The 24953-nt window shown below is 41.7% G+C and overlaps 1 protein-coding gene across 2 annotated transcripts in view; it reads left to right on the plus strand.

Moving 5' to 3' along the window:
- Nucleotides 1–831: 831 nt before the first annotated feature.
- The window catches only part of LOC136882149 (lysosomal alpha-mannosidase), an 87435-nt gene continuing 63313 nt past the window's right edge, over nucleotides 832–24953 (plus strand). For both annotated transcript variants that reach the window (XM_067154693.2, XM_067154695.2), the window contains exon 1: nucleotides 832–963. The gene's annotated coding sequence lies outside the window, so the exon portion shown is untranslated. The remainder of the gene's footprint in view (nucleotides 964–24953) is intronic.

A 24953-nucleotide genomic window follows, 5' to 3' on the forward strand; every position in this document is an offset into this window, starting at 1 on the left:
AGGTAGTCGGATTTTTGAAGGGCGGAAAAAAGTCCATTCGACACTCCATGTCGTACGATGTCGGCATGTAAAAAATCTCTGGTGACACGTTTGGTGTTTACCCGACAAAATTCATTAAATCTCAGCCATAGACGCCCAAGAGAGTTTCGGTTTACTCGGTCTGCCATCTAGTGGGGGCCTAGAGTAAAACGGAACGTCGAAATTGACGAGCAGACAGCCAGATGGCGTCAAATTGAAATGTCTGCACACGGTAGCTGAGGCCATACGATTATTATTATTATTATTATTATTATTATTATTATTATTATTATTATTATTAACTCTTCTTCTCATCAAATTTAGCCAAATCGATCTCCTCTCACCAATTCGATTCAGCATCTCTTCATTTGCGATTCGATCTATCTATCTCACCTTCAGCATTCTTCTGTAGCGCCATATTTCAAAATCTTCTATTCTCTTTCTTTCTGAGCTAGTTATCGTCCACTTCCATACAATGATCCCTCCGCATATCGGTCACCTCAGGAAGGCCATCCGGCCGTGAAACTGCGCAGTTCCCAAGTGGCGACCCAAAGAAACTGAGAAAGATGCAAGGAAAAAGGGTTACTGCTTTCAATCTCTTATCAATATCTTTAGCAGGCACAGTTGAAGGTACGATATGCTACTTTCCTCTCTTTCTCTTTTTCTCTCCTGTAATCAGTGCATTGCTATGACCACAGACTATTCTGATGAGTTTGACCTTGACAGATGCGCAGACCGTATATTTTACTTCTGAATATCTCCTGCTTATCGCGGACATGAACTTACCTTTTTAGTGCCGATTTGTAACGCCAGGTGGACTACAGTGATCTGCGGTTCCGACAGTAGTTCAGTTTACAGGGGGCTGAGATCTAGGTGACACCTTCTCTTGTAGGATCGCTGGCTAACGGACGTGACATCAACTGCAGGCAGATTCAAGAACGGAAAGTAAGTACAGAGTTTACTATTTTAGAAGGAGGTTTTAATACATTTATTATTAACGGGATAGCAATACTTGCATTGAAATACCACTGTAAGTAATAATAGTGAAAATCCAGTAATAAATTACCTCTAATCAACCGGGTGTAGGTTAATTTTGTTTATTATATCGTATGGCTTTTAGTGCCGGGATTGTCGGTGGACGTGTTCTCTTGCCTAGTGAAGACCCCCTGTTGGTGGGGGGTGGTAGAATAACACACATGGTATACCCTGCATGTCGTGGAGGCGACTGAAATGCCCAGGGGCTCTTAACTTGGGAGCGTGGGTTGGCAACCACGGGATTCTTAGCTGAGTTGTGGCATTGCTTCCACTTACTTGTGCCAGGCTCCTCACTTTCATCTATCCTATCCGACCTCCCTACGTCAAGTCTTTTCCGACCCCGACCGTATGCACTTGAGGCCTACCCCCTGTGGGTGGGTGACGCAGACGGAGAATACACCCACGGTATCCTCTGCCTGTCATAAGAGGCGACTAAAAGGGGCGACCAAGGGATGATCAAATTAGAACCATGAGACTACTTGTGATTCGTACCACCACGCGGGGAACACCATGGGTCGCTTTTACTTGCGCGTAGTGCCACTATGTTAGGTACCAAATAGGTTTGTGATTAGTAGCAATAGAGTACGGTGCCGGCTTCTGCAGTACCTGTGATTCGTACCCCTAATGAGCAACACCAGGGGATTAGCGACACCACGGTTCTGCCTTGCCTATGCTTAGTACACACTATATAAGGAACACCCCGGGATAGTGCGAGTCCCTGTGGTTAGTCCACTTTTGTGAGGAACGTCATAGGTTTGGGTTGCCCGTAAATAGCGCCGCAGTGTGCGAAACACCATAAGTCTGTATTCCATGTGCGAATTTCATTACCTGTGAGTAGTATCATACTGTGTGGAATACCGCGAGTCTACGCTACTTTTGATTAGTGCCGCACCATGACAAATACCATGGTTCTACTTTTCTAACGATAAGTACCATTATGAGGAGCCGATGACTTGGATTTTGGACCCCTTTAGACTAAAAGCATCATCGATTCAGTATTGTGCTACAGAAGCAGTCCCTTGGTCAGTAATTCTATTGTTTTACGTCAGTTTCTGTGAATGTGAGGCACTGCGGGTCGGATCCACTGATTGTTTTAAGTTCATATCTATCCATTCTTCGTCCTCATGTTTTGAATTCTGGTCAGTGGAGGATTTTGAATTTTAAATTTGTCATTCCATTTCGCCTCATTTGGTACCATTGGGGGCGGATGACCTCGATGTTAGCCCCTTTAAACAAGCATCATCGTCATCATCATCATCATCATCATCATCATCATCATCATCATCATGAGCAGCAGCACTCGAGGCCTAGGGAGTCTTTCATTTTCACGCCCTTCGTGGCTCTTGTCTTTCTTTGGTCGATAACTTCATTTTTCGAAGTGCCGGACCACTTCCATTTTCTCTCTCTAGTTAGAGTAAAGGAGGGTGGTTGCCTCCACCACCACAACCACCACCTGGTGAAGATCTTTCTAATTAATGCCTATGGGTGACCTGCGATTCTGCGTGTAGAATGATGATCATAAGGAGGTAGGGAGAAGGTGAAACCAGGTACCGGCACATAGCCTATTCCTGTTGAATAATACCAACACCACCACCTGTCCTACGATGTTGTCCAGTATTCTGATGGTGAAAATTTTTCGACCAACGGGATTCGAACCGGCTAACCAAGGTGTCAGACCATATAGACTTGACGCTTTAAAACCCATGGCCACGGGGTAGGAAAGGAAATGGTATACAATTTCTAATCACTAGAATGTGTGCTAAAAGCCTGGATTCTATTCTAAACCTCCCCGCAATGTTCACATGAAGTGCGAATATATGAAGATGTCGATAGGATTCGTCCGTCGGAAACTTGTCTAGCACGGATTTTTTCTTTTCTTTTTCTTTTGTATAATGTGGAATATCCTCAACGCGGAAACAGAGACGAATAATGAAATCATTTTTAAAAATCAGCCTATACAATCCAGAAAATATTACGCACTTTTTGTAGTCCTACGTACAATATTTGTGCATTACTCCCGCAGATATGATCAATGTCAGTGTATGGACAAAGTGAAGCATGTTGTTTGGACAAGCACCTGCCTTTCTATTTCTTCACTGTCAGACATCAGGGATTTCTGTGAGGGAAAGGCGAGCACAGTGATGGAACGAATGAAACGCTTGAAAACGTATCGGCAATATCCGACCAGTGTCAAGCTGGAAGCGTTTTCTGCGAATCAAGGAACTGTATTCGAAGTGATGAGCATCTTCACAATTTCGAATCATCAACAGCTTTTCTAATAATGAGAAAGGCCGAGACAGAAGAGCAGAAGAAAGAAGGAGACGAGCAAGAAGATGAAGATCAAATCAAGATTCGAATCCACGAACAGTGCAATTCGCCACGACATTTAACTCTTCCACGCTTCTTGAATTAATGGAGTCAGCTCAGAACTGCGTTCTAGAAAGAGGATATAACAAGTTCCTTTGTGTTAGTGTTGTGGTGAAAATAAACCGAAGGAGCGTGTAGGTAGTGTTGTGTTGTGATAGTGTAGAAATGATACACATACTGTATATAATAATAATAATAATAATAATAATAATAATAATAATAATAATAATAATAATAATAATAATAATAATAATAATAATAATAATAATAATAATAATAAACAAATTAGTATGCTACAGTACTAAGTACATCAATAAAACTCTGATAAGCTCTATTTACACTTTCTGTATACTGTATCGTGTTTTGTGTAGCAGTAGTCATGATTGATGTTTTAAGGCAAAAATGTCGATGTTATGTGTAATGCGGAAACTTGGCTAATTCGGAAAAAAATCGTGGACCCTTGAGATTCCGCTATGAGCAAATTTTACTGTATTTAAATAAATAAATAAATAAATAAATAAATAAATAAATAAATAAATAAATAAATAAATAAATAAATAAATAAATAATCCTACCGCCCAAGATTCTGATGGTGAATTTTCTTCCACCAACGGGACTCGAATCGGCTAACCACATTATCAGACCAGACAGAGTTGACACCTTAACGGTCATGGCTACCAGGCGGGTAAACCGAGCAAGCTTCTCTTTCCTTTTCTTTTTTTTTTTTGGGCTTACGTCACACCGGCACACACGGTTCTTTTATGGCGTCGATGGGTTAGGACGGACAGGCTGGCAGCGCAGGCGACCAGGCGAGCGACAATAATCCCCTGTATAGATAAGAGAATGTCCCTGTATCAATTTTGTTAACATATACGAGATTATTTGCATACTATTTTTATTATTATATTTATGCGTGCACAAGACGTGCCTACGGTAACTGACCTAGTGCCCATGACGCTATCTGAAGATAGCCGGCAAATTAAGGTATTGTCACTTACTGTGCCCGTCGCTTGCGGCTGCTGTCGCCAACGTGACGTATATGGCGACCCCAGTAGTTGCGGCTTTGGCCGCCGTGGCGGCTACAGTCGCACCTTGGAAAACGCACCTTAAGGGTGGCGTGCCAGATGTGACCCGTGCCACTAGCGACCGCATAATCTGTAACGGTGCCGGATGCGACCGGTGTTGACAAGCAAATTGTCATTTGATAAGTTATGTCATCACCCAAGATAAAGTAAGCGAAACAGAGTGCAATGTCATTTCAATAAATCCTATAAGCAGCTACTGCCCCTACTTTACATAACACTTCTGGGGGAAACTCGTTTTACAACACGAAACATGGTGATGCGTTTACGTCTTTTCCCACCGGGCGAGTTGGCCATGGGGTTAGAGGCACGCGGCCCTGAGCTTGCATCCGGGAGATAGTGGGTTCGAATCCCACTGTCGGCAGCCCTGAAGATGGTTTTGCGTGGTTTCCCATTTTCACACCAGGCAAATGCTGGGGATGTACTTAAGACCAGGTCCGCTTCCTTCCCATTCCTAGCCCTTTCCTATCCCATCGTCGCCTTAAGACCTATCTGTGTCGGTGCGATGTAATGCCACTAGCAAAAGAAAATATCCTAATTCTCTGAAATTATTTACGACTTAGACCTACTTACTTATCGTGTCCTATTAGTACCAGGAGTGTCCGAGGACGTGTTCGGCTTGCCTGGTGCAGGTCTTTCTACCTGACTATCGTGGGCGGCCTGCGCGTCTGGATGTGGGATTATGATAATGAAGTAGGGAGAGATGAAACCCGGTTTCGGCACGTAGCCTACTCCTCTCGAATATTACCAAGGGGTCTGCTCAATGCTTTACGTCGCCATCCGACGGCCGAATCACCATCAACAGCATCATATCCCCTCACTCCATTTGAACGCTGCGAAAAGTTTTGGATTTGAATCCAGGCTTTTGGCATGCAATCTAGTGATTAGAAACTGTCTACCACCAACTTTCCTACCCTGCTGGCCAACATTCTGATGGTGATTTTTTTTTTCATCCAGGCTAAGTGGCTCAGACGGTTGAGATGCTGGTCTTCCGACTCCAACTTGGCAGGTTCGATCTTGGCTCTGTCCGGTGGTATTTGAAGGTGCTCAAATACGTGAGCTTTGTGTCGGTGGATTTACTGGCACGTAAAATAAGTCCTGCGGGACTAAATTCCGGCACCTCGGCGTCTTCTTAAACCATAAAAGTAGTTACTGGGACGTAAAGCCAGAAACATTATTATATTTTTCTTTCGACCAACGGCACTCGAACCTGCTAACCACGGTGTCAGACCTTTATTTTAGAAAAGGCCAAGTTAGCTACTTATAAGCAATCTGCCACTTGGTGACAGCCCTTAATGCAGATCAATTGTAAGTGATTGATGGGTCGCATGCGGCACGGTCGTATCTGGCAGGTAACCTTGTCTGACACTCGAAATCTCTTACCGCGGCGTGTAGACGTGTAGAGGCGAGTGAGGTTAGCACAGGATAGAGTGGCATGGAGATCTGCATCAAACCAGTCTATGGACTGATGACTCAAACAACATCATCACCAAAGTGAGAAAAATATGACCAAAACAACAGAAATGGCCGGAATATGCATATATAGGGCCTACAAACATAAAATTGCTTTAAACTGGGTTAAGGGCCCATCATGCATTTATATTTCAGATTTCGACTAAAATGAGCTCAGGGAAAAATGACTTCCCCTTAACATTCGAACCTTACTAATAACCAAATTAGTTTGCATTCTAACCTCTTACTGGTGATGGTGGTGATTGTTGACGCGGCTATTTTTAAAAGGTATAAAACCACGTGGATATCTAGCCCTGTTGACCGGGAAGATACCAGAAATTCGAGTATATAGCAAAGGGTTTTTATGTCAACACGAGTCGTTTCCAGAAAAAAATAATATTTTTTCTCTTTTTGATACATGCTTTCATCGTATAAAAATCGAAGTAACTGATAGACTGTTAAGTCTCATAAGAAATAGCTATTTGTTCGTGGAGTCGACGTATGAAGATCTTTTGCCCCTATGTGCACCACATGTGAGGAAAGGAACGTTAAGGGCTACACAAACACCCAGTCTCCAGGCCAGGGATATTAATCATTTACAATTAAAAACCCCTGACCCGGCCGGGAATCGAACCAGGGACCGCCGGGTGACACGTTGCCCCCTACACCGCGGGGGCCGGACATAGAAACACTTAGTTCAAAAATATCCATATATATATATATTTTTTTCGTAACAGATAATTACCAACAGTCTGCTTTATGTCGCACCGACACAGACACATCTTATGGCGACGGTTGGGAGAGGAAAGAGCCGGGAGTGGGAAGGAAGCGCCCGTGGCCTTAAATTAAGGTTCAGCCCCAGCATTTAGCTGGTCTGAAAATGGGAAACATTGAAAACCACCTTCAGGGCTGCCGACAGTGGGGTTCGAACCCACTGTCTCCCGAATGCAAACTCTCAGCTGCGCATACCTAACCGCACGGCCAGTTCGCGGGGTAGAATAATAATTATACGCCGTTATCTGTCTTCGAGTATGGTACAGGTGAACGGATTAGAATAAATATCGTTATTGGTATCGATTATTAGTGCTGCAAGTCCAACAGTCGCTTGCGAAACGTTTTAAAGATGGAAGGCGAGGGACAATGAAAGAAAACATAGAACAAGGCAGAAGGAAATGTACAGTTCTATATAGACTGGCTCATCTGTTGCCGTCGCAACAGTTGAAGTCTTACAGCGCATAGTATACGAAATATTGCCACAGCGAGCTGACTACACAGTTTGGGTGACGTATATCCTGTGGGTGGAAGCGGTAGAATAACACTCACGGTATCCCCTGCCTGCCATAAGAGGTGACTAAAAGGGGCCCTAGGGGCTCTGAACTTGGGGCTCTTAGCTGAGTCCTGACATTGCTTCCATTTATTTGTGGCATGCTGCTCACTTTCATCTATCTTATCCGACCTCCCTTGGTCAACTCTTGTTCTTTTCTGACCACCACCATCACCACCACCACCACTACTTGGGTGACGCGCCTGCGAGCTTGCATTCGGGAGATAGTGGCTTTGAACCCCAATGATAGCAGCCTATTTTCACGCCAGTGGTTGACTCAGCACTTTAATGGCCTTGAATTACTAAGGCGACTCCTGTTCGGTTGATGTATGGCCTGTAGAGATTAGGCTGAACACACACTTATTTATGGGCGTCCACAGGGCCTCTTAGCTTAGAAGGGTGGGTTGATGACCACGGGGATCTTAGCTGAGTCCTGGCATTGCTTCCATTCGCTTGTGCCAGGCTCATCATTTTCATCTCTCCCAGATCCAGTAATCGGCAGATAGTGGGTTCGAACCCCACTGTCGGTAGCCCTGAAGATGGTTTTCCGTGGTTTCCCATTTTCACACCAGGCAAATGCTGGGGCTGCACCTTAATTAAGGCCACGGCCGCTTCCTTCCTAGGTCCTTCCTATCCCATTGTCGCCGTAAGACCTATCTGTGTCGGTGCGACGTAAAGCAAATAGCATCTATCCCAGGGCCTCTCCGAAGGCATGCAGCGGTGCATTGTGCAGCGCATGGTGCAAAAAAAACGACTCCGCTAGGTTGACCAGAGTGCAGATCTTCACTCCTGGATGTTAAGCAGTGGCAGTGTCTCTCTCTTTCCCTATGCCTCCCTCCCCATTCCTCACTTGCACTTTAGCGCTCCACCATCCGAGCAGAGTTAAGCCGAGCTTAGCCGAGTCGCCCCGAGACAAAAGGAGTCGGACCGTTCCACTGTACACAGAACCTCTGCACCTCGGTTTGCAGGCGTGAGATTTTGGGCGTTTGAGAGGCTTTGCACTAACACATCGAAGCTTATCGGTGACGCAAGGATGGGAAACGGTTAGGACTGGGAAGGTAGTGGCCGTGACCTTAATTAAGGTTATGGTATTCACAAAGAAGCATACACGAGATGCTGTCAATAGTGTGCACTGTTTTATTTACATAATATATACACATTACTTCTTCTTCTTCTTTTTCTTTTCCTGCCGCTTTTCCCACACCTGTGGGGTCGCGGGTGCGAACTGCGTCGCACATGTGGATTTGGCCCTGTTTTACGGCCGGATGCCCTTCCTGACGCCAACCCTCTATGGAGGGATGTAAGCACTATTGCGTGTTTCTGTGGTGGTTGGTAGTGTAGTATGTTGTCTGAATATGATGAGAAGAGTGTTGGGACGGACATATACACCCAGTCCCCGAGCCAGAAGAATTAATCAGAAGCGATTAAAATCCCCGACCCGGCCGGGAATCGAACCCGGGACCCTCTGAACCGAAGGCCAGTACGCTGACCATTCAGCCAACGAGTCGGACAATAGTTTGACTGAATTTTACGTTCGTTTTCCACGGGAGAGATTTCATAGAGTGTACACATTTAATGCTCATACTGTAAGTACCTTCGGATTAACTTATTTATGTGAACATATGTTTTCATTAATGAAGATTTGTAAATCTAGACACAGAAGTAGGCTCACCGAAGAAAACTTGAAATGTGTTTTGCGACTTGCCAGTGTGCAAGCGATAGTACCAAACATTGGTACACTGCTAACTAAACGAGCCCAAAGGTCCTGTGAAGGAGGAGTACACTGATATGTTTCAGTTTATGTGTTTAATTTGTTGTCATAGTCATAAATGCCATACATATATTGAAACGTATGTTAACGAGAGTGCAAAGAATATGTACAAATCACATAAATGGTATTTTCTTTCGATAAATGTATGTACGTGTCCCAAAGCTTCAGTTAATCGTGAAAATGTATTTATTCAGGAAATATTGCAGCCTGCTGTACATTTCTATTGTCAATGAATAATGTTCTTGTCCTGTTATACTCTGTAATCTGTGTCCTGTTCGTCTCACATGATACATGCTCCAAATTATTATTATTATTATTATTATTATTATTATTATTATTATTATTATTATTATTATTATTATTATTATTATTATTATTAAAGCTGTTGTTTATATGGTAACATTTCCGAGCGGCAAGTACAGTACGACCACGGTACGCAACCCGCCTGTCCACTGCTCTCTTGTCACGTGACAAACAGCCGTCCAGAGCGGAGCAAGTAAACACGGGCTCCCTAGAGCAACTACCTGATGATGTCTGCTCTACATATTACCACATTCAGATTTTATCTATCTGTATATTGTAACATTGAAATAATATCCTGAAAGTGAATGGTCAAAACAAATCGTATATTGCCCACTCGGTTGACTGAATCAGAACGTATTATGTCCACCAATGACATATTTTCATTTTACTTTCCTTTCATAAAATGCAATAAGTGTAGCCTATTCTAGACAATAACATCCTGCCTATAACAAATTATACTGTACTGAAATAGTTTTTACACAGTACAGGGTGATCACAAAGTCCCATTACATAGATGGTAATGAATTGTTGTGTCTTATTGTTGTGGGATCATGGCAGAGGACAACTTTGAGGTGGTGTGACTATTCGTTATTATTTATTCCACGGTGTCTGTGTGTACACCATCGTTCCCATAACAGAGTATGATTCTCCTCCATATACGATGTGAAATTCTCCTCAACATTGCTGGCGTGATGGTAGTAAATACACATCGAACAGCATCCTTAAGTTTGTCAACTGTCTCGTAACGTGTAGCAACAACCTGCTGTTTAATGGACCCCCAAAGTGCATTATCACAGGTTGAGAGATCAGGACTTTCAGTCGTGTTGAAGGTCGTCCTGAGCGAGGCTTATCTTTTATGGAACCAGTTGCAAAGAGCTTTCTCTCCCACCGTAAAACTGTTGGTTTTGTTGGGGAAGGTTTCTGAAACCTAACAGTGAAATCATGCTGAAAATCTCTCATTGACTTTCCTGTATGCGGTCGTTCGTGAGCCCACGTGCTCATTACGATCCGTACCTCCATGGTGTAAGTGGACTCATCCGCCATGATTTAGATGTATATCAACACCTACAACAATAAGAAACAACAATTCATTAACATCAGTGTAATACATAGAAAACACGATCTATGTCATACATAGGGGGTAATGGGACTTTGTGATCACCCTGTAGTTTCAGTAATCGTTGAATTTCTTCTTCTACTGCATGGTGTCCTAAGTAGGTACTGTAAATTTGAAATGATAGAAAATCTAATTATCTAAGTTATAATTAGCAGGTATTAAAATTAATGTGATCAAATTATGATAAATACAGTAAACTCATCAAATCACATAGTGTCCGATAAAACAGATCAAAACGTAGGCTATATAAATTAACTTTCTAACATCCCCAATAACTTATTGATCTTTTGCAACATGACATCTAATTCGATAAGGAACTAACTGTGAAAACTGCATTATATTTTATTGAATACTTTAGGAGATCAGTTTTCACTCCTGAAAAATTTGTATTATTGGACATTACACGTTTTGATTGGTTGCTCCTCATTTCATCATGTGCTGAAGTTAGCCAATCAGATCGCTTCGCGGGTGAACTCAAATGGGCTTTGCGAGGCGGTGTTGCTTAATCTGTGCATGGCAGATAACTGCGGTAATTGTAAATTCTCGTGGTACATACAAACAATTCAGAGCCTTGAGAAACGAAGAACCCAGGCAGGTGACATGCGGATAATGGAGTGGCGTGATGACTTTTCTAATATTTCGTGACCGAGCTTCAGACGTACTAAAGAGTACATTTTCGTGTGTGCCTCACACAGCTAAAGATAAAAAATGCATTAACTGCTCTGTAAGGTCTAATAAAAAACGCGGTATCAATAGTTTTATGTAGTTATTATTCCTTACGATCATAATGGCCCTGTTACGGCAGTGTTTTCTACGAAGGCTCTGAATCGTGTTGCCATTGAACTTGATTAGTTCGGAGTCGTTTAACGCGTCTTTCGTGATCGCCTCTACTGCCAAAATGACGCATGCAATTGTTGAATTGTCTCAGCTATCAGTGGCAAGGGAGAAGGTGTGTTTCTTTTGTTCTGTATTTAAGATCTAATTGACAGATAATTTCCTGTAACGGAAGTAAAAATGGAGCCAGTCCTGCGGTTTAGTGGTAGCGATTTCCGGCCAGGTCAAGGATTTTTACTGGACCTGAGGGCTGGTTCGAGGTCCACGTGATTACTAGAGATCGGATTTACATCACCAATACAAGCAAGCAACTATCCTGCAAAAAGTGGTGAAATATGCATTTAAGTACGCACAAATTTCCACCTTATAAAACACTTATGTGAAATGCAAACGTAACATTCATTTCACGCGATTCACCCACACAAATACCTATCAGATGTATTCATAAGTTATTGCCGGATTTTATGGTAAAGAAAACTCGTAATTTTCAATGGAAATTCATTTTTTGTTTATTCAAAATATTGGCCATTGGCTTCTGCACACTTCGCCCATCTTTCAGGTAAGTTATGAATACCATGCCAGAAAAACTGCTTGTGTTTTGCGGCAAACTATTCGTCGAGCCATTTTCCAACTTCCTCAATATTGCTGAAGTGGTGCTCTGTGAGCGCGTGCTCCATTGATGGGAAGAGGTGACAGATGGGGCCAGGTCGGGGAAGTACGGCGGGTGCGGAATGATGTTTCATTCAAGCGATTTCAAGGAGTCTTTCACCGGTTTGCTGTGTGAGACGATGCATTGTCGTGTAACAAAATCACTTTGCCATGTCTTCTGGCCCATTCCGGCCGTCTTTCGATCAATGCATGATTTAAACTAATCATTTGTTGGCGATAGCGTTGTGCATTAACGGTTTTGCCGGACTTCAAGAGTATTCGCACTTTTGTGGTCTACCAGAGCGCGCGCTGTCTTTCACATTGAAATCACCAGGTTTAAATAGTCGAAACCATGTCTCACGTGTTCTAATCGACGGAGCGTGTTCACCATATGTTTCTACCAGCAAAAGATGACTTTCCATAGTCTTTTTCTTTTGATTAAATAAGAAAAGTAATGTGTGCCGCAAATGTTCATTTACAGGCACAAGCGTGGACATGATCTCTGAACGATTTTGACGGACTCAACTTGTGTGTGTTGGTAGGTTAATGTCAGACGAACAAACTGACGTATGTGTGAAGTTCATACGCTGCGTACTGTTTGCTGGCGCTATCTCTTAGTGAAACCGGAAAAGACTTACGCGTATATCTGATAAAAACATGATCATGAATACACAACTGTACAAAAAAAATCACTTTACTACAGTCCGCCTCCATGGCTAAATGGTTAGCGTGCTGGCCTTTGGTCACAGGGGTCCCGGGTTCGATTCCCGTCAGGGTCGGGATTTTAAGCACCATTGGTTAATTTCCCTGGCACGGGGGCTGGGTGTATGTGTCGTCTTCATCATAATTTCATCCCCATCACGACGCGCAGGTCGCCCACGGGAGTCAAATCAAAAGACCTGGTGAGCCGAACATGTCCTCGGACACTCCCGGCACTAAAAGCCATACGCCATTTCACTTTACTACAAACACTAGCGTCGATGCATAGTTTGTTAGACGTACCTATTTATCTATCTATCTATCTATCCATCTATCTATCTATCTATCTGTCAGTGTTCACTGCTAAAAGAATATGCACACGTCTCCTGGATAAGACGCAGTGTGTTAATTAATACACATGATAAATCAATTAGTAAGGTTGGTCGGTAGATGCAGAATGGGTCTCTGCCCTTAAGTGGCTCTACGCCTCTGCATTCGGAAGACGGGACCCCAACTGTCGGCTGTCCTGAGAATGGCTTCCACCGAGCTCGATAGCTGCAGTCGCTTAAGTGCGTCCAGTATCCAGTATTCGGGAGATAGTGGGTTCGAACTCCACTGTCGGCAGCCCTGAAAATGGTTTTCCGTGGTTTTCCGTTTCCACACCAGGCAAATGCCGGGGCTGAACTTTTCTACTCCTCTAGCCTTTTCCTGTTCCATCGTCACCATAAAACCTATCTGTGTCGGTGCGACGTAAAGCAAATAGCAACAAAGAATGGTTTTCCTTGGTTTTCCATTCTCCTGCACTAAGGCGAATGCCGGGACAGTTCCTAGTATATAGGGCCACGGCCGCCAACTCCTCACCTTCTCCGAGTATCTCCTTCACCGAACAAATCTCCCGGTCTGAGAGATGGCATCACCGTCTAAGGGGCCCGCCTCCCCCTTCAGGGGAGGAATGAAAACAGTTCAGTAGTAGTAGTAGTAGTAAGGTTGAACGATAATCGTGTAAAAAAATCAAACAAGTACACTTAAATACACATCATTCCTCTTTCCTTTTACACTGCGCACGGTACATTTTCTGTCCCACTACAACAGTCTTCTCCAAGTTTTCTGGTAAAAATCTGTGGCGTCTGTCTGTTAAAATGAGCTTCAATGCGGAGAATGAATGATCTCTCTATATCTACGGATGTGACAGGACTGTACTTGAATTTGGGAGCGAGTGTAGGTGTTAAACATTCTTGTAGATCCACATTATCAGTACCAGCCAAATATTTGTTTATAACTACCCGGATTTCCTTTAAGGACATCACTTTTTTGCAGACGGAATCCGAAGTTTCCTGGCACACCTTCCAGTTCACTCCTTACAGTCTGCATAAAGTCCAGCTGAATCACCAAAACACAACATACGTCTTTCTAGCTTCTTCATTGATTCTAGCTGGTATGATTTGGAAGTGTGTCTTGATAAGTGCCAGTTCCCTTTGACCCGTTTCATTGCCGAAAGAGTTCACGGCATTAATTACTTCACATTTTCTTGAAGACTTGCATAATAAATCGAAAACATGTACAATAAATCCGAAATTTTGAAATGTATGCACTGTTCTTAAATATATGCATTCTATTAAACTAAATATTTTGTCCAGTTTCACCTTCAAACCTTTTTCGGTCCACATATCGGCAAACAAAATATGCATTTGCAGACAAATCCAATGTCTAATGATTGCAGTTGAGGAGCTATCTGACGGTGAGATAGTGCGACAAATATTACAGTGACATTTCGTGGATCACATTCGTTCAAGTAACCAAAAGACTCTATCAAATGAAAAACCCGCACATTTTCTCACTTTTAAAACGATGCCGATCTAACAGTCCAAAGTTCCAGTGCTGGAATGACCAGGCCGCAGACAGCCGCGAACACTCCTCTGCCATTATTCCCTTAAATGGTTACTCTGCTCATTCCAATCAGTGCCTCAAAGTAGGGATTGAATACTGGAATGCTATGATGAACCAGTGTGTTACGTACCACTAGTAGCCTACCTATCAGAAAATTTATGAACCAAAGGAATGACATGCTAAAGAAGAGAAAGATCTAACTCCACAGCTACTTCCCGCCAATATTCAGGCAGGCTGTTATAGTTAGAGTTCTGCGCGGATATACAAAAATAATATCCTTATCCGCACCCGCGAATGGTTATCCGCAGATATTTTAAATATTTAACCACAGTATATATTACACCCAAGTTATTGAAATGGGTAGATCTGTTAACATAATACAGCTGCATGTATATGAGGCATTTTGTCTTGCGACAAATCAATCAATCAATCAATCAATCAATCAATCAATCAATCAATCAATCAATCAATCAATCAATCAATCAATCAATCAATCAATCAATCAATCAATCAATCAATCAATCAATCAATCAATCAATCAATCAATCAATCAATCAATCAATCAATCAATCAATCAATCAATCAATCAATCAATCAATCAATCAATCAATCAATCAATACTGATCTGCAATTAGGGCAGTCGCCCAGGTGGCAGATTCCCTATCTGTTGTTTTCCTAGCCTTTTCTTAAATGATTGCAAAGAAATTGGACATTTATTGAACATCTCCCTTGGTAAGTTATTCCAATCCCTAACTCCCCTACCTATAAACGAATATTTGCCCCAATTTGTCCTCTTGAACCAACTTTATCTTCATATTCTGATCTTTCCTACTTTTAAAGACACCATCCAAACTTATTCGTCTATTGATGTCCTCCCACGCCATCTCTCCACTGACAGCTCGGAACATACCATTTAGTCGAGCAGCTCGTCTCCTTTCTCCCATGTCTTCCCAGCCCAAAATTGCAACATTTTTGTAACGCTACTCTTTTGTCGGAAATCGCCAGAACAAATCGAGCTGCTTTTTCTTTGGATTTTTTCCAGTTCCTGAATCAAGTAATCCTCGTGAGGGTCCCATACACTGGAACCATACTCTAGTTGGGGTCTTACCAGAGACAAATATGCTCTCTCCTTTACATCCTTACTACAACCCCTAAATACACTCATAACCATGTGCAGAGATCTGTACCCTTTATTTACAATCCCATTTATGTGATTACCCCAATGAAGATCTTTCCTTATATTAACACCTAGATACTTACAATGATCCCCAAAGGGAACTTTCACCCCATCAACGCAGTAATTGAAACTGAGAGGACTTTTCTTATTTGTGAAACTCACAGCCTGACTTTTATCCCCATTTATCATCATACCATTGCCTGCTGTCCATCTCACAATATTATCGCGGTCATTTTGCAGTTGCTCACAATCTTGTAACTCATTTATTACTCTGTACAGAATAACATCATCTGCGATAAGCCTTATCTCTGATTGCACTTCTTTACACATATCATTTATATATATAAGAAAACATAAAGGTCCAATAATACTGCCTTGAGGAATTCCCCTCTTAATTATTACAGGGTCAGATAAAGCTTCGCCTACTCTAATTCTCTGAGTTCTATTTTTCTAGAAATATAGCAACCCATTCAGTCACTCTTTTGTCAAGTCCAATTGCACCTTTGTTCCTTCCTTCCACTAATTGCGGGCAGGAGCCAGTTAGGCTTAGCTCAGATTTACGGCTTTATGGTCTCAAGGCTCTTTATACTCGTATATCACCATTCTCCTATACCACTATCAAAGGTCATCTAACCACAAGAAAAAATAAAAATTTACCCCAGTAAAAATCAATAAATTGCATTACTTAGAAATTATGAGAAAATTTATCCGCACTGCCATTCAGTTTGCATCCACCAAGACACTAACGTCGCGGATATCCGCATCCGTACAAGGCTCTAGTTATAGTCGGTACTCAGCAGTAATCCCATCTATCGGAGATGAGTGGCAGCAGAAGGCACAAAGCACATCTCAAAAAACAACTGTCAATGAAATGTTATTGTTGATCAATAATATTATGGCGTCTTGTAAAATTATATATAGCGTAGACTGTAGTTTATTATTCCAGGACCTAACATACAGATTTTTTATTAAATTCTGTTTACCCATTTTCTCGTGACTCGCCGCTGGTATGGACTTGGAAACAAAACTCCAAATTCATGAATATCTCTGTTGTCTTAGCCGGTATGGTAAAAATGTATGAGACATAGATGATCGGAAATTTAAAACTATATAACTTTAGTTATGTAGTATTTATCGATAGGACTAGTAATAACATAAATATTTGAGAATTAAATTTTAGGCCTTCCCCTAAACTACCATTTCACTCAGCGCGAATAAAATTATTTATAGCATAGATTGTAGCGACTTATTCCCCGACTTTACATACCGATTTTAATTAAATTCTTTTCAGCCGTTTTCTTGTGATGCGCGTACATACAGACAGACAGACAAATTCCGGAAAGTTAAAACGTGCATTTCCTTCTTACTGTGGGCATGGCCAATACAGAAATACCGTTCTTTTTAAATTCTGAACAACGTACAGACAATACTTTTATTATATATATATATGGTATGACAATTAGCCTCTTGAAGACTAAATTGATGTTAGTAGGTAAGAAATTCAACATAATTGAATGTCAGATTAGTGATACAAAGCTAGAACAGGTCGATAATTTCAAGTATTTAGGTTGTGTGTTCTCCCAGGACGGCAATATAGTAAGTGAGATTGAATCAAGGTGTAGTAAAGCTAATGCAGTGAGCTCGCAGTTGCGATCAACAGTGTACTGTAAGAAGGAAGTCAGCTCACAGACGTAACTATCTTTACATCGGTCTGTTTTCAGATCAACTTTGCTTTACGGGAGCGAAAGCTGGGTGAACTCAGGATATCTTATTCATAAGTTAGAAGTAACAGACATGAAAGTAGCAATAATTATTGCTGGTACAAACAGGCGGGAACAATGGCAGGAGGGTACTCGGAATGATGAGATAAAGGCTAATTTAGGAATGAACTCGATGGATGAAGCTGTACGCATAAACCGGCTTCGGTGGTGGGTCATGTGAGGCGAATGGAAGAGGATAGGTTACCTAGGAGAATAATGGACTCTGCTATGGAGGGTAAGAGAAGTAGAGGGAGACCAAGACGACGATGGTTCGACTCAGTTTCTAACGATTTAAAAATAAGAGGTATAGAACTAAATGAGGCCACAACACTAGTTGCAAATAGAGGATTGTGGCGACGTTTAGTAAAGTCACAGAGGCTTGGAGACTGAACACTGAAAAGCATAACAGTCTATAATGATAATGTATGTATAGCCTAGATGGACACGCGTCCGGAAACGTTTAATTTCAATGTTAGAATTCATTTTCTACAACTCTACACAGTACAGTACATTAATCATGCACACCACACAGGCACAGAACGTATCCGCATACCACATGAAACTCTCTATCTTCTCGAACCATTCTGAGCCATATTCTTTTCTTTTTTGCTTTCGAATCCTTCCATATTTAAGTATTCTAAAACCTTTCTTGAATCCAGTTTGTTGTTGACATTTTCTCCCAAGGGTAATTGTAAGTTATATCTTTTTTCGTCCATCCTAAAGATATCTGAAAAATATAACAATCTCCTCTTTTGTATTGTTTACGTTATGTTTTCTGTGTTCTAATAGATTTGCTTATTATGTCTACATTTTCACAATTCTGCAGTTTATTTCTAATAAATCAGTTAATCTATCATCCTATCAGTCACAATGATCTGCGTTTAGGGCAGTCTCTCCGGTGGCAGATTACCTGTCAGTTGTTAAACCTATTCGCTTCTTAAATAATCTCAAAGAATTTCTTCTTCTTCTTTTCTTCATGGGGTCTCTAAATATTAGTTCCTAATAAGCGTCGGTCTCTGAGATCTTTTGCTACCATGTTTTTCCTTCATTTCCACCTAGATATACCTGCTCCCTTTACGAAGCTGCAGGTTGTTCTTATTTGGTCTTCTTGGGTTTTTTCTCTCTCTTTTCACCTGGTAGTCCTAGAGTGGAGAGCCTGATTCTACCCAGCGCCTCACATTCGGAAAGTATGTGTTCAGCTGATTCCTCTCCTTCATTGCATTTCCTACATATGTTGTCTCTTATTACTCCAATTCTATGTAGGTGCTTTTTTTCAGACAAAAGTGTCCTGTCAACAGTCCTATTTCCCATCTTATATTTTCTCGGCTGAGTTTCAACAGTTCTTTAGTATGCTTCTTGTTTGGTCCTTTTATCAGTTCCTTTGCGAGCCTGCATCCTGGAGTATTTTTCCAGTTTTCCATTTGTTTCTTTTGTACCCATTTTCATATGTAGTGTAGGGCTTGTCCATAGGAAATCCCGCATACAGGTTCTGGGCCTACAAAATATGTTTCTGCCCCTTTCCTGGCCAGTTTATCTGCCTTTTCATTTCCTTCTATACCTGCATGGCCTGGTACACATATTACTTTGACAATGTTGTACTTTGAGAGCTTCAGGAGAAGTAAATGGCAATACCAGACAATTCTGGGTATTATCCGGACTGTCTCTAGTGCCTTAATGGCCGCTTGGCTGTCCGTAAAAATGAAAATATTCTTATTCCTATAGTACATTTTCAGATTTTCTTCAAGACATGTTGTGATAGTTATCATTTTAGCTTGAAAGACTGTAGTGTGTCTGCCCAGGCTTATCTGGATTGATCTCTCAGGTCTTTCCCCATTGATTTCTCCTCCTGTGCCACAAAGAAGTTGGAAGTTACCCAATTTCTAAATCCTCTTCCTAAAAAGTAACGTAACGTTTGGCCGAATTTGTACTCTTGACTTCCAACTTTTCCATTTTGTGATATTTCTTACTTTTAGAAACACCACTCAACCTTGTTCATCTACTAATATGATTCCACGCTATCTCTCCACTGACAGCTTGGAACATACCACTTAGTCGAGCAGCTCGTCTCCGTACTCCCAAGTCTTCCCAGCCCAAAGTTTACGCTACTCTTTTCTCGGAAATCACCCAGAATAAATCGTGCTCCTTTCCGCTGGAGTTTTCCCAATTTTCGAATCAAGTAATCCTGGTGAGCGTCGCATAAACTGCAACCGTACTCTAATTGAGGTCTTACCAGTGACTTACCTGACCTCTCCTTTACATCCTTACTACAACAGATCAGATGTAAGGCTTTTCAGGCGTTTGCTCTATTAACCAGCGTTTCTTCTTAGGTCTGACACTGGACTCATCAAAGTTTCGCTGGTTAATAGAGCAAACGCCTGAAAAGCCTTACATCTGATCTGTTTTTGACATGCTCTATTGGTGAAAAATATCTAATTCCCTCCATGGGAACTTAGAATTTTCCATTCGGAATTGCTAGACGGGCAATAAGTCCATTGTGGAGATTTATCTCCCGTATGCAGTTATCAGACTGTGCCTCTTATAACGGGCTTCTGATAAGTTCACCTGCGTACACGCCAGCGTCGGTGGGTGGGGTCTGACACATCCCACTTTGATGAGTCTAGTGTCAGACCTAATACGAAACGCTGGTTAATAGAGCAAACGCCTGAAAAGCCTTACATCTGATCTGTTTTTGACATGCTCTATTGGCGAAAAATATCTAATTCCCTCCATGGGAACTTAGAATTTTCCATCCTTACTACATCCAGTAAACACCCTCACAATCCCGTTAATGTGATCATCCCTGGGTACTTACAGTGATTCCTATGAGGTACTTTCACCCCATCAACACAGTAATTAAAACTGACAGGGTATTCCTCTTGGTGAAACTTAACGCATCCACACGGACGCACACGAGATGCTGTCAGTTGGTACAATTAATTTTATTCACATATATTCACAAATTAACACACACATAACCTTAATCACAATATCAAAACACTTCACTTGGAGAATATCAACAAAGCCGCCATTATTAAAACAACTGCCAACACTTCAATATGGAGGTACAAGTTTGAAACACAGTTGAAAACAGATGACTGCATATTTCAATATGGAGACTGCAAATATTGCATGTCAGCCCGGGATATACACTTGCTACAAACTTACAACCAGACTTTTCACTCTGTTTAACACCATACCATTGTCTGCTGTCCATCTCATAACACTGTCGAGGTCTTTTTGATTCTTCCTCTTTGTAATATTTCAAGGTTATATAATCTTTAATTGAATACTACGCTTTCGGTCGCGTTTAGACATTCTAGTTTCACTGTATTATAGTGGCTTATTTTAAGACCTTTTGTAAGAGCCTTTTTATCGTAAAAATTGTGTTTATGCTTTCTTGTATAGCACACTTTTTAAAACGATTTTCTCGAATTATCTCCCACAAATATTTGAATTTCTTCACTACAGATAATCTCAAACCTGTTTTGTTGCCTATTTCGTTCAAAAGACTGGCATTGCTGTATTTTTTTAGTCACCCGCTTAACGTTCATTTTAAAAAGAAATACGATGGATGTAAAATAAATCTAGTGGCAACGTCGTTATAGGGTAGAGATCTGTCCACGTAGTTTTGAGGGTATTGAAGGGTTGTAGGAAGGATGTAAAGGAGAGGGCATATAAGTCTCTGGCAAGACCCCAATTAGAGTATGGTTCCAGTGTATGTTGATTCAAGAACTGGAAAAAAAAATCCAAAGAAAAGCAGCTTGATTTGTTCTGGGTGATTTCCGGCAAAAGAGTAGCGTTGCAAAAATGTTGCAAAGTTCGGGCTAGGAAGACTTGGGAGAAAGAAGACGAGCTGCTCGACTAAAGTGGTATGTTTCGAGCTGTCAGTGGACAGACGGTGTGGAAAATAAAGTTGGAATTCAAGAGGACAAATTGGGGAAAATATTAGTTTATACTTCAAAGGAAGGGGGGTTGTCCGCCTCTTTGGTGTAGTGGTTAGTGTGATTAGCTGCCACCCCCGGAGGCCCGGGCTTGATTCCCGGCTCTGCCACGAAATTTGAAAAGTGGTACGAGGGCTGGAACGGGGTCCACTCAGCCTCGGGAGGTCAACTGAGTAGAGGTGGGTTCGATTCCCACCTCAGCCAGTGGTTTTCCGTGGTTTCCCACTTCTCCTCCAGGCAAATGCCGAGATGGTACCTAACTAAATGCTACGGCCGCTTCCTTCCCTCTTACTTGTTTATCCCTTCCAGTCTTCCCATCCCCCCGCAAGGCCCCTGTTCAGCATAGCAGGTGAGGCAGCCTGGGCGAGGTACTGATCATACTCCCCAGTTGTATCCCCGACCCAGAGCCTGAAGCTCCAGGACACTGCCCTTGAGGCGGTAGAGGTGGGACCCCTCGCTGAGTCCGAGGGAATAGCCAACCCTGGAGGGTAAACAGATTAAGAAAGAAAGAAAGGATGGGGAGTTAGTGATTGGAATTACTTACCAAGGGAGATGTTCAATAAATTTCCAATTTCTTTGCAATCATTTAAGAAAAAGCTAGGAAAATAACAGATAAGGTATCTGCCACCTGGGCGACTACCCTAAATGCAGATCAGTAGTGATTGATTGATTGATTGATTGATTTACCGCGCTCGATAGCTGCAGTCGTTTAAGTGCGGCCAGTATCCAGTATTCGGGAGATAGTAGGTTCGAACCCCACTGTCGGCAGCCCTGAAAATGGTTTTCCGTGGTTTCCCATTTTCACGCCAGGCAAATGCTGGGGCTGTACCTTAATTAAGGCCACGGCCGCTTCCTTTCCACTCCTAGCCCTTTCCCGTCCCATCGTCGCCATAAGACCTCTCTGTGTCGGTGCGACGTAAAGCAACTAGCAAAAAAAAGATTGATTGATTGATTGATTGATTGATTGATTGAATGATTGATTGATTGATTAAAATGAGCATGATAGGAAACGACTTGAGACACACGGGACTTGCGCAGTTAGTAGGTGAAAGAAGTGCAGTTTTCTTCATCTTATCATTTTATCTGTTTACACCGATTTCGGTATTGTTTTAGCTGTCGTTATTTAGCTCAATAAGCTCATCATGGTGTCAAAACAAGTTATTTGCTTACTTATCTTATAGTACTCATTGTCAGTGATAGTGTTCATGATATCTTTCCAGGCTAGCTCGAGCATATCTTACTTAGTCTGTGATTTGGTGAGGTAAGTTGTTGTGTGCATATTGGGTTAGATAAAAGGGTGTGAATGATTGTGATATTTATGGATTTTTCTAAAGATTTTGTGGCAGCCTCCGTAGCTCAGGCGGCAGCGAGCCGGCCTTTCACCGCTGTGTTCCGTGGTTCAAATCCCGGTCACTCCAAATGAGATTTGTGCTGGACAAAGCGGAGGCGGGACAGTTTTTTCTCCGGGTACTCCGGTTTTCCCTGCCATCTTTCATTCCGGCAACATTCTCCAATATCATTGAATTTCATCTGTCAGTCATTAATCATTGCTCCAGAAGAGTGCAACAGGCTTCGGCAGCCGGCACAATTCCTATCCTCGCCCTGTATAACAAGTTGGAACACAACACTTTCACTTTTATTTGCATGCGAATCACCTACAGTAAAGGTCGATTCACACATCTCCGGGACGTGACGGCATCTTCCGTGAAAATAAAATATCGTCGCCATGTAAACGAAGGGATGAGTTCCAACACTTCCGTTGACGTCATTCGCCGTGACCTTCAGTGTTTCTCCGTGATCCGTGCCGGCAACACGTATTCGCTCGCCAACGATGTTTTCTTGTTTTCACGGACGTGATTTCTCTCTTCCCGCCTTCCTGCTTCTCTGCTTTCTTCGAGTACTGAGGTTATCTGTGTACGTTTGAACTGTTCTTTACCTCCCATAATGAAGCCCGACCTGCTGATTGAATAATTTAGCTGATTCGAAATATATGGATAGTGGTTTGAAGAAACGTGTATGGGACGAAATTGGCGAGAAAATGTGAGCTGAAGGTAGGTAACTAACATTTTTTGCTTTTAAGATTAAGAAAATCAGTCTGTATATAGGCATCGACTTTGGCGCGCGGCAAGGCACTTTCTGCCCCCAAGTCAGGGATATTAAAAATTAACCAACAATTTCATTTATTTAATTTTTCAAGTAATTAAAAGCAAATGTAGTGTATCTGTGAAATTTTACTTCGTCGTCCTTCAAGCACTTATATAGAGTAGAAAACTCTCCTTCCTTACCCCTGTGTTTCCATACAGGATGCACCCACTGTTTCTTCTTCTCTTTCTCCTCTTCATCCAAGATTATAGCTGTCATTAACAGTTCATCATCACTAAAAAAACTCATCATGGAACACTTGATTGCCAACTTTTGCATGGAACTGAAGTGTGAGAACAGACGTGAAATATTCATGTAGGAAAGGACGGTTACGGACCAGGAGAGCGCCGTCACGTCCCGGAGATGTGTGAATCGACCTTTTAACTGGTCTTTAATCCGGCGATTTTGCTGGATTATCGAACTTCAATGCTGTTTTTTTTCTCGTCGTTCTAGCAACTACGGATTTTGAAGGAAAACATAGAATACAAAATTAACCTCTAACACTGAATGTTTATTTAATTGGATGTTCTTGTATTAATAATAGACACAGTAGGACAAGGAAAGTAATATAGTACAATGATATTTAAAATAAGTTGTAATAAGCTGCTCTATGGCAAGAAAAATACACACGAACATTAATGTTTAAAGAAGTCTCTGATATTATGTTGCTCTCTGTGATTAGGATTTCTTCTTCAAAAAATCTTCAAGGAATTATGCACACATTTGTAAGTTCTGTAGAATACTAGGTAGTCATGAAATAGTCGAATACTTTTAAATATAATTCAGTTGTTGTTGTTGTTGTTTGAGTCATCAGTCCATAGACTGGTTTGATGCAGCGCTCCATGCCACTCTATCCTGTGCCAACCTTTTCAATTCTACATAACTGCTGCATCCTACATCTGCTCTATTCTGCTTGTCATATTCATACCTTGGTCTACCCCTACCGTTCTTACCGCCTGTACTTCCCTCAAAATCCAACTGAACAAGTCCTGGGTGTCTTAAGATGTGTCCTATCATTCTATCTCTTCTTCTCGTCAAATTTATCCACAACGATCTCCTCTCACCAAGTCGATTCAGTATCTCTTCATTCGTGATTCGATCTATCCATCTCACCTTCAGCTTTTTTCTGTAATACCACATTTAAAAAGCTTCTACTCTCTTTCTTTCTGATCTACTTATCGTCCATGTTTCACTTCCATACAATGCCACGCTCTACACGAAAGTCTTCAAAAGAATTTTTATAATTCCTATATCAATATTCGAAGTCAGCAAATTTATTTTCTTAAAAAGGGCCTTCCCTGCTTGTTCTATCTGCATTTTATGTCCTCCTTACTTCTGCCATCGTTAATTATTTTACTATCCAAGTAACAATATTCATCAATTTCCTAATCTAATA

The sequence above is a fragment of the Anabrus simplex genome, chromosome 10 (assembly GCF_040414725.1).
Source record: "Anabrus simplex isolate iqAnaSimp1 chromosome 10, ASM4041472v1, whole genome shotgun sequence".
Classification (NCBI taxonomy): domain Eukaryota; kingdom Metazoa; phylum Arthropoda; class Insecta; order Orthoptera; family Tettigoniidae; genus Anabrus; species Anabrus simplex.